This window comes from Armigeres subalbatus, unplaced genomic scaffold, assembly GCF_024139115.2.
Source record: "Armigeres subalbatus isolate Guangzhou_Male unplaced genomic scaffold, GZ_Asu_2 Contig613, whole genome shotgun sequence".
NCBI classification, from domain to species: domain Eukaryota; kingdom Metazoa; phylum Arthropoda; class Insecta; order Diptera; family Culicidae; genus Armigeres; species Armigeres subalbatus.
Genome location: NW_026943384.1, coordinates 15,689 through 25,384, shown reverse-complemented (window position 1 = coordinate 25,384; position 9,696 = coordinate 15,689). Strand labels below are relative to the sequence as shown.

Sequence of the window (9,696 nt, the reverse complement as noted above, 5' to 3'; positions counted from 1 at the left end):
TGCCAGGTTGTATTATTGGTTTTTCCTCTTTTTCCTCTCCTCAGTTTTCAGAAGAAGCAGGCTCTTCAACTAGTTCGCTCCATCTCGATGTAAGATCTAATCATTTACCGGTGGTTTTTAGAGATTATCAGATTGTTGCACCAAAAGTAACGATCACGGTTGTAGCTTTTGAAACGACAAATCAGATTAAGAGGAATCCATCAATTTAGTTACGCCCTTATGATTCTAATGCAAACAATATGTATTTTATTAAATAATCATTCAATTTCATATTTTGCTGATCACAATAAACTTTAACTTATGTTTTCCTGAATAAAATCAATGTAATATGACATAGTCAACACTCCGGGATAAGGTGCGACGGTGCATGGTTGATACTCCAAGACACAATGCCAACTTAGCTCCATTGTGGCAGGACCACCAGAATCGCCCTAAAATATTCAATTGTCAATCTTTCAACATACCCTAAATAAGACCACAAGAATTACTCACATTGCATTGTCCTTTTCCTCCTTCCGGTACGGCAGCAGTGTGACTCGGATAGATGTGGTTGTTGTGGTACACATTACACTGCGTATTGGGAACGACGAAGTAGTCCACCTGCTGCAGCGTGGTCGGTAGATCGCCATCGGTCTCCAAACGGCCCCAGCCTATCAGGTAACATCAGTTAGTTCGTCCAACTCGAACCATTTGCCCAGTTGCACGGGTTGAATAGTTTCACTGAACACGCGTTCCTTCAGCTTGAGGAGCGCGATATCTTCATAGCTGTTGCTCGCATCATGCGGATGGATGACCACATGGAAATGTAGTGAATGGATTCTCAACATCTCTTGATACATCGGACGACCAGCCTGGATCGATTGCAGAATAGGCGTGGTATAGTAGTTGACGCAGTGCGCCGCGGTTAGAATCCAGTTTTCGTTGAGAATGCTTCCGCACGGAATGGCTGATCGAACCACGTAAAGACACCACAAAGGGTGTGTGAAATAGATGCGTCCGTGCCTTCACGATTCTAGTTGTGGGGGCAGCTGATTGGAATATTGAAATAGTTTCGAATTACAATAAGCGGGTTACCGAAAAAGTGCAAATACTCACCAGAGGCTACCTGGATTAGAAGGACAGCACCTATAGTTGTGCGATCGGCTGGATGATGGCGTAATGATGGCCGAATGAATTGTTTTATGTCACTCAAAGGCTATTCAGATGGGAAAAACGGATCTCAATGACACTAAACCATTAAAGATTACCGTTATCGCTTCAGACGGATTGTTTTAACTATCGGACAATGCTTTGATATGATATCGTCACGCCGTATTAAGTGTACTTTTGTTAGTGTTTTGACAAACGCAAATTGAATCTTTGATAAGTTAATCTCAAACTGTGAATGTACGTGCTTGGTCATAAATCATTTCCGACTATATGACTTCTGACTATAATGTGGACAATGGTCAGTGAATTTTGTTTTTCGTTCATGGTATTAAAATTTCATGTTAATGGAAATCTATCAGTTTCAATCAGGTAAATCATTTATAAAGATTAATTTCAAAAGCTTCATCTGATTGATTAATTCGTAACTAATCGATCTTATGATCTTTTGTAATTTAATGATAAAATGTGTTGATTCCTTGGCTTTTGAAGTTACTATGCAGAACTGTTAGACAATTTGTTTTCATTGATTCTTCTTTTGGCTCGATTTTCTGACTAAAAATCCAACTCTTAAAACTCAATAATCAAGTTAACTTTTAATTGGTAATGAATTTCGTGTGAAAATAATTGTTTCTAAAGAGAATATCCCCGAACTCACGCAGTGCAATATCACAGAAAAGTGGCGTGTAGTATTTGTTATAACAAATAAGGTGAGGACTAAGCTGCTTTTGAAAGAGCGCACTTGGTTTTATTTAAAACCGTCTCCCAGGTACAATAAGTACCAATATCTTATGCCAGAACTTACCGTGTCTTTGGTCAAAGTGTTTTCACCTTCTTGAGATGAAAGGTATGTAACAAACGGAAGAAGGTATTTAACAACAACATTATACATATGTGCTCGACTTGCGTTAGCGCAGTATAGAAAGTAGCAAATCAAAAATCGATCTTTCAACCATTCACACTTTCAACAGATAACTTACGAGGTGCGTCATTCCATACCAATGGCTAATTACCATCAATTACGCTAATTTGTACCGGTCATTCAATTGTCACGTACCATTGAATCCAATCATCGTTTGGTCTGCGGCTGTAGAACTTGGCCGATGCATCTTCCTTCAGTCGTCCGGGCTCTTACTAGATAACACCTGCACCTTCCCTGAAAGGTGCCATCTTCTCGTCTCAATTCTAACGAATCTCTCTAATGGTGAGAGAGTGTTCGGCTGAACGAATGGTCACACTCAATTGCTGATAGGGAAAATGAGTACCAACTTGACCGAAAATATCCTGGGAAATTATGAACGGAGTGTTCTTCCAAGCTCCCCAGGCAATTATCTGTATCGGGGTTCCAAACGAGCATCCAATGAAAAGAGCAGAAAGTTGTTTATAGAATGTTCAAGACCACTGATTTCGCCTGAAGTAAGAGGTGATTAGCAATACGTAACTTCTAGACTGTGCTGGGGGGCTCAGAGGCTTCCAAAGTGCATGATGTAGTGCGTCCTTGGTGATGAAGAGTGTTTTGTAACGAATTGTGAACTAGTATGCTGCTGTTGGAGATAGTGCTTCACGAGTTGTTCGGAAGGCGTACTGCAGAGCCATTTTTCTGATTCGATTCAAATGCTCTAACTGTGATCCTATCGAGCCAGTACCAGTAATCGCGCACTGTGTTGGAGTAGCTCTTGCAAACAGTTATTTTGAATGACACAAACGAGAGATCAGCAAGGCTTTTTCCACGAGGAACCAATTTTGTTACTTTAATCTGTGAGGGGTGTGCGTTTGAAATGTCAGAAACGTAGGATTTTACATCATCAATCGTGCCACATTGCATAGCTCGGCAAACCATGAAGCGATAGATTAACTTGCCTTTAGCTAATTCAGCAAAATGTTGTCATGTAACTACTGTTCTGATGTTGGTTTGTCATTATAGCACTCAAATGAGTGTCATAATAGATCTTATGCAACTCATTTGAGTTGCACAGCGCTCATTAAAGCACCCATTTGAACTGGCGGAGCTTAGCTGGGCACGTGATCCACCAAATCGAATTTTTGCTTTCTTGTATACAAAGCTCCAGAAACGAACTTTTTGTAGGAGCCCCGGAGACCCATAGTGTCATATACCGATCGACTCAGCTCGAAGAATTGAAGTGATGTCTGTGTGTGTCTATGTGAGTATGTGTTTGCGCGAAACCAAAAAAATTGACTATTTTTTAAGGCACTTAACCGATTGCTCGCAACAGACTGCATTCGACGCGGAATCCTTTCCCATTGTTTCCTATTGAAAATTGACCATATCGGACTATGGGCTCAAAAGAAATGACCAAAATACTATTTGTATTATGTCTAATGTCTAATGTGTTTAATTTATATATAATATGTAAGTATATACCCTGGATAAAAAAATCGGAAATTGTTAAAGCAGAATATAGTTTTTTATGAATCATTTTTGGATCATTTGTCTTACGTTCATGAGAAAATAGCAGGAATTACCTATATTGTTTTTTTCTTGATCATGTTTAAGGTGAAGGTGGGTTGAGTACCAAAACAAAGCTTTGATAGTATTGGTACAATAAAAAATTTCATATACTGTAGTAGTATTGGTGTCGTATTTATAAAAAAACAAAGAATATTAGTAGGGTGGTTCAAAAAACGCCCCAGCACCACCACGCTCACTCGATTCCGTCCCATGCTCCGAGTGTCCTCAAAAAACCGATTTGAACAAAAACTGGTTGAGCGCAAGCCGGTTCAAGTTTGTATGAAAACTAGTATGGGAAACTAAACCTTTTATTACACTTTCTACGACGCCTCCCCTCCAACGCTGGCGAAAAGAGAACCCACATAGCTGAAAGCAACATTCCAAAGACTTCAGTGAACAAAAACCGCACCGCAGGAAAGATCCATTGATTACGTAACGCAAATATAGCATTGTATACCCCACTCACCCTTAAGTCACAGTTTTTGTATGAAGTATCTGCCCCTGGTACGATAGTGTAGACTAGACTAGACTAGAAGTATCTGCCCCTGGTGCGATAGATATCACAGACAAATTCTGGGTATTTTGTTGAATTGCACGTTTCACTGATGCCTTCTGAGAAGCCTAATTATCGTGCGAAAGAATCGCAACCTCGATTGAAATCTGTCTATGATTGTCTATGAAGTTAAAGCTCCTCAATATTTCATCCAGTCACATGGTCTCCCCCCTCGCCATCGCCCAATGACGGAGTGCCAGAATCAGAATAATGTTAAATTCAACCTCGCCATATCAACTGTCATACAAACCTGAAACGACCTGCGCACGGTAAGCCTCTATTCAAACCAGCCCAAACCATTGGATGACACCCAAATTATAAATCATAATTAACTGAGCGTGGCGAAGCAAAATTATTTTTTGAACCACCCTACTTTTTAGTTTGCTGTTGCCGGTGCCGGTGCACCGCGGTGTTTACATTCGCTCCGCGATCAGTTTTTAATCGTTTTTTTTCGGGCAAAACTAGCAGTTTATACTAAGTTTTCGGTTCAAATAAGTGACTAATTTCAAAAAGTGGTGTTTAATTTGCATTCTATCAACATTTCGGGCTGCTCATGTGCGGAGCAGTGAGTAAAAACTTGATTTTTCCAATGCCCTTTGAGAAGAGGTGAAGTGCAGTGATGAACCCACCAAATCGCGAAGGGCTATTAAATTGGCACGAAACTGCTGATTTATTCTACAATTCGAGCCGGAATACATAGGATTCATTGAAGAAACATGTTCATTATCACGGGAAGTAAGGGAATATGCTGTGAACAGGTTAGTAATTTGAATATTAAACTTTAGTTCGATGCTGTTCGATGCATTCGAATGTTGGTGGGAGAGGAGTGCGGGAGGTGTGGGGTTGGCCCGTGGAAGGCCCGGTGCCATATTGGCTGCCATCGTGGTACTCTTCCAACTATGTCCTTAATGGTACATATTTTCCAATGAATTGCTAAATTTAAGCTTAGTTATGGATCTTAAAATTATTCTTCATGGGGGTCCCTTAGGGCTTCCATTCCCGGAAACGATTTCGGAAACGATCATATTTCCCGGGATTCCCGATTCCCGGGATTTATGTAACAGTTTCTCGAATTTCCCGGGAAATGAACATACTAAAATATTTTGTAATAATTGTCTTATTTTTTTAAATTTGATGATAACGGATTTTGGGGTATCAATTACATTTCTTTACAAGCATCATCTTACTATTTATTTCACGTTGAAGTTTAAGAACTTAAGTTATAACTGAAAATGCTACAGAATCATACGGTGCATTCCAACACGTGTTGAATAGAGGCGAGACAAAGAACCAGTTTGTATCTATCGTTCGTTTATTCAGTAGGCTCAAACGTCGGTAAGCGTTGTGAAGTCGAATTAAAAAATGAGTGTCTGTGGTGAAACAGCACAGCTTCCAATGTTCGCAGATATTCAGGCAATAGCAGTGACTGCTTTGGCAGGTTAATCCTATTATTGTCAAAGGTTTTTTTTAAGACCTTCAGTCCTTTTGGATTCAATTCCCGAACAGACTCGTATTCCGAAGACTCGTTTGTATTTTGAGATATTTATGAAACATTTCATTTCATTTTTAGGTGCTGTTCGGCATGTCAAGCATAGTCCAACTGAAAAAAATTAAAGTCAGGATCATTAAAGTACGACAATCAAGCACTCGGCTGAAAGCTCTTTTTTATTTCGAATGGAAGAATTGTCATTTCAAATATTTAATTCATATGCTTTAAATACAAAATGTGTTCAAGTGGGCGTGCATGAATAAAATGGTTTATCCTTCAAAGTTGACCTGAAGATTATAAGCACAAAAAAAGTCGTCGAGTATAAGTTAGGAATATTTTGGCGATACAACCTGGAAAAGTTTTTTAAAAATATATGGAAAAGTAGCACATAGCGGAGCTCATCAAGACACTGCAGATCTTGCTCTCGAGCCAGAGCAGATGCTAATACTTGGCGAACGTTTTGTAGGAGGAGTTAACGCTTTTCGAACTGAACAAAAACTTTCTCAGTCTTTCAACAACTCTTTCATCATTTGAGGACAAAATAGCAAGCATCCCTGATGTCGAATGTATATTTTCAAAATCATATTTTACAACAAAATTTAAATCCCGGGAAATCCCGGGAAATCATTATTTCATTTCCCGTTTCCCGGGAAGTTGATTCCCGGGAAAAATGGAAGCCCTAGGGTCCCTGAGCTATTTTATGGATTTCAGGTAGCATTTCACGAAACAATAAGGTGTTATTTGTAGATCGTTTTTCATTTTTATATGGAGCATTAATTGATGTTATAGCTTTCAGTCTTCTTATGCTCAAAAACGGGATTTACGTTTTTATCGGACGTTTCGGTTAGATATATTGTAGTTTTATCAAGTAGTTAACTAAGTCCCGTTTTATTGTTACATTGTCTTAGCATTGACTTAGTATAAGTCTAATCAGTATCGCTGGAAAACCATGCTCGGACATTATCTGCCACAGCTCATTTCTCTTCACTGAATCGTACGCTCCTTTGAAATCAATGAACAGATGGTGAGTAGGGCAGTTCAAATTTCAAAAATGTTCGAAAATTTCAACTCCCATGTGTCTATTAGCATCATTTTGATAATATAGGAGTCCTGGCAAAATTTCAGTCAATTCGGTGGCCATTTAGGGGTGGCGCGAGGTCAATTTATGTTTATATGGAAATTTGTATGGGAAAAACATAAAATTAATTCAAATTCCCCTACAACTCTTAAATCATGATGAAGTCAAATAAACATCCCCAACCTCTATTTTTGGAATCTATTCGAGCTTAACCAGTGGGTAACTCATTAATTTTGATTTAAATTTCCACTGCTGCGTTGAGGCTAATTACACCATTTTAGCCATTTATCACGTATTCACACTGTCAATAGAACCGTTTAATCCACTCATAACTAATGTGTTATCCAGAGGTCTCATTTAACCCTTTATAAGGCAGTGGCAACTATATTGCCACCAACAAATAATATGTTTTTCTATTTATTAACAAGAGCTCTACTTATTATTTCACATGGAGTGACTTTATTTGCTTCCTAGTAACACCCAGATGAATTTGAGCCATAAAAAAATTGAAATGTCAATTTGAGAACAGTTTTTTACGAACATATCGTAAGTTTCGAGTGGAAGAAGGATTTTCAGTTATAATTCGTTAAAAAAACGACAAAGATTTATTTTTTCCCGTTGGTATCAATTATTTTGAATCTCCTGTGTTAGATTACTACGTGATTAGCGTGAAAAAAGCTTTGCCTTTCTGTATATTTGGTTTTTGGATTTTTGACGAAATTGTATTTTTTTCCCAAGGGTCCCCCCTTGGGAGAAAAAACGTGAAAATTTTTTTTTTCACTTATAATGCGTTTTCTGACTAGGACTCTTCACCAAAAAATGTAACGTACCTTGATTTGACTAATTCTACGTAAAACCAAATTTTTAAAAATCTTTTTATATTTTTGTTGTTGCCTGTTTTCCCGCTTGCCGGGCAGTGGCAACTATATTGCCACCAATGTTGTCCTGTTATGGGCAGTGGCAACTATATTGCCACCAATGTTTTACCGCTTGGCGGGCAGTGGCAACTACATATATTGCCACCAATTTTTCAATGTTTCTGAACTGTTTAATGTATAACAAACATACATTTGAGTTTAATACCATGTCAACATTGTGTCCTATTGTTGTTTTTGTTAATTTATTGTTTAGATTCGTCTGCCTTATAAAGGGTTAAATAGATTCCAAAAAGGGTGGTTGGGGATGTTCATTTAAATTTATCACGATTTGACAGTTGTAGGGAGACTTGAATAAATTTTAAGTTTTTCCCATACAAATTTCCATATAAACATAAATTGACTTCGCGCTACCCCTTAATGGCCACCGATTTGCCGGAAACTTTGCCAGGACTCCTATATTATCAAAATGATGCTAATAGACATATGGGAGTTGGAATTTCCGAACATTTTTGAAATTTGAACTGCCCTAATGGTGAGTCAGCAAGTTGTACTCCCGGAATTCATCAAGAATCATTCGCAGGCTAAACATCTGATCCGTCGTTGATCGGCCCTCACGAAAAACCTGCCTGGTATTCGGTGACGAAGGACTCCTCAAGCGGTCTCAGTCTGTTAAACAGGATACGTGGCAGGATTTTGTACGCCGAGTTCAGAAGGATGATCCCTCTGTAATTGGCACACTAGTCTAGGGCAGCAGGGACTATGTCCAAGGGCTTGACGATTCCTCCCCAAGCCATCTGCGAGTTGTGGGGCTTGCCTAGGATGTGGTGGGGTTTGACAGTGGGCCCTGTTAAACTCCTATAAAAAGCTGCATGTATCCGCAAGTAGGCCCCACCAAGCGACCGTGTGCCGCTCAAAGCGTACAAGCCCAAGTCCTGGTGTTAGGTGGGACGCTAAACAGCTCCTGACACGACGGCCCTCCGACGAGACAGGAGGTTTGCAGGCCCAACAAGCCGCCTGTAAAACCAAAAAATTACGAACAATATAGGAGATAATGCGACTCGATATAATCGGCAAAGACCTAGGCGACGAATAAAGGATCACGATTGGAAGCTTGAACATGGAACCGTAAGTTGCTAGGTTTCGCAGGTTGCGACAGGATGATCTACGATGAATTACATCCCCGCAACTTCGATGTCGTGACGCTGCAGGAGATTTGCTGGAAAGGACAGAAAGTGTGGAAAAGCGGGCATCGAGCGGCTACCTTCTACAAAGCTGTGGCACCACCAACGAGCTGGGAACCGGCTTCATAGTGTTGGGCAAGATGCGCCAACGCGTGATTTTTTTTTTCCTGTTCGGGTGTGCCACTGCGACCAATTATTAGATCTATTGTAGCGTTACCCGTATCCTTAGTGTTTAAGTGCATGTCGAATTACTCCAGTGCTATTGAGAAGCAATGCAGTATCGGTTTCGATAACAGTTGTTGTTTTGTTTCCTCAAGACCACCATGACAAGGTCCCGTTATTTAGACCCTTCATAGAGAGCAATCCCATTGTAGGCGCGTCTCTTATCAATAGGAAATCAATCCTTTCTTGAGAAAACAGAACAGTAATACTGTTTTGGCCATGCATCGGAGCCCTAGCCACATCCTTTTTGTCTTTAGCTCTTCCAGAATATCACCAGTAAAACTCTTAAAACCCGGGATTTAGCTCTGTCTACAAGACCATTTCAAAGCAAGAGAATTTGTTCAGTAATAAGAACTTCCGTGTAAAAGTTTCTCTCAGCACTACCATTGTTCACCAGTTCAAGAAGAGTTAGTACGTATTTAAACCCCTAACTCGATTTTTCCAGCAGTCAGTTCAGCCTGGTAGCGGGGACTAAATACGATGAATCCTTAATTACCACAACTTATTGCCGTAGCTAGAAAACTGGATTAAGCTAGGGCTCTGTTTGGTAGATCTTACACCGCAACACACTACGTCAAAGTGATCTACCGTGTTATGGGAAACGCGTGATTGGGTGGCAGCCAATCAACGCAAGGATGTGCAAGCTGAGGATTAAAGGCCGTTTCTTCAACTATAGCAT

The 9,696-nt window shown here is 39.8% G+C and overlaps 1 pseudogene; it reads right to left on the bottom strand.

Annotated features, from left to right (window-relative positions):
* Window positions 1–293: 293 nt before the first annotated feature.
* On the bottom strand, window positions 294–2,138 carry LOC134204478 (chymotrypsin-1-like; annotated as a pseudogene).
* Window positions 2,139–9,696: the final 7,558 nt, after the last annotated feature.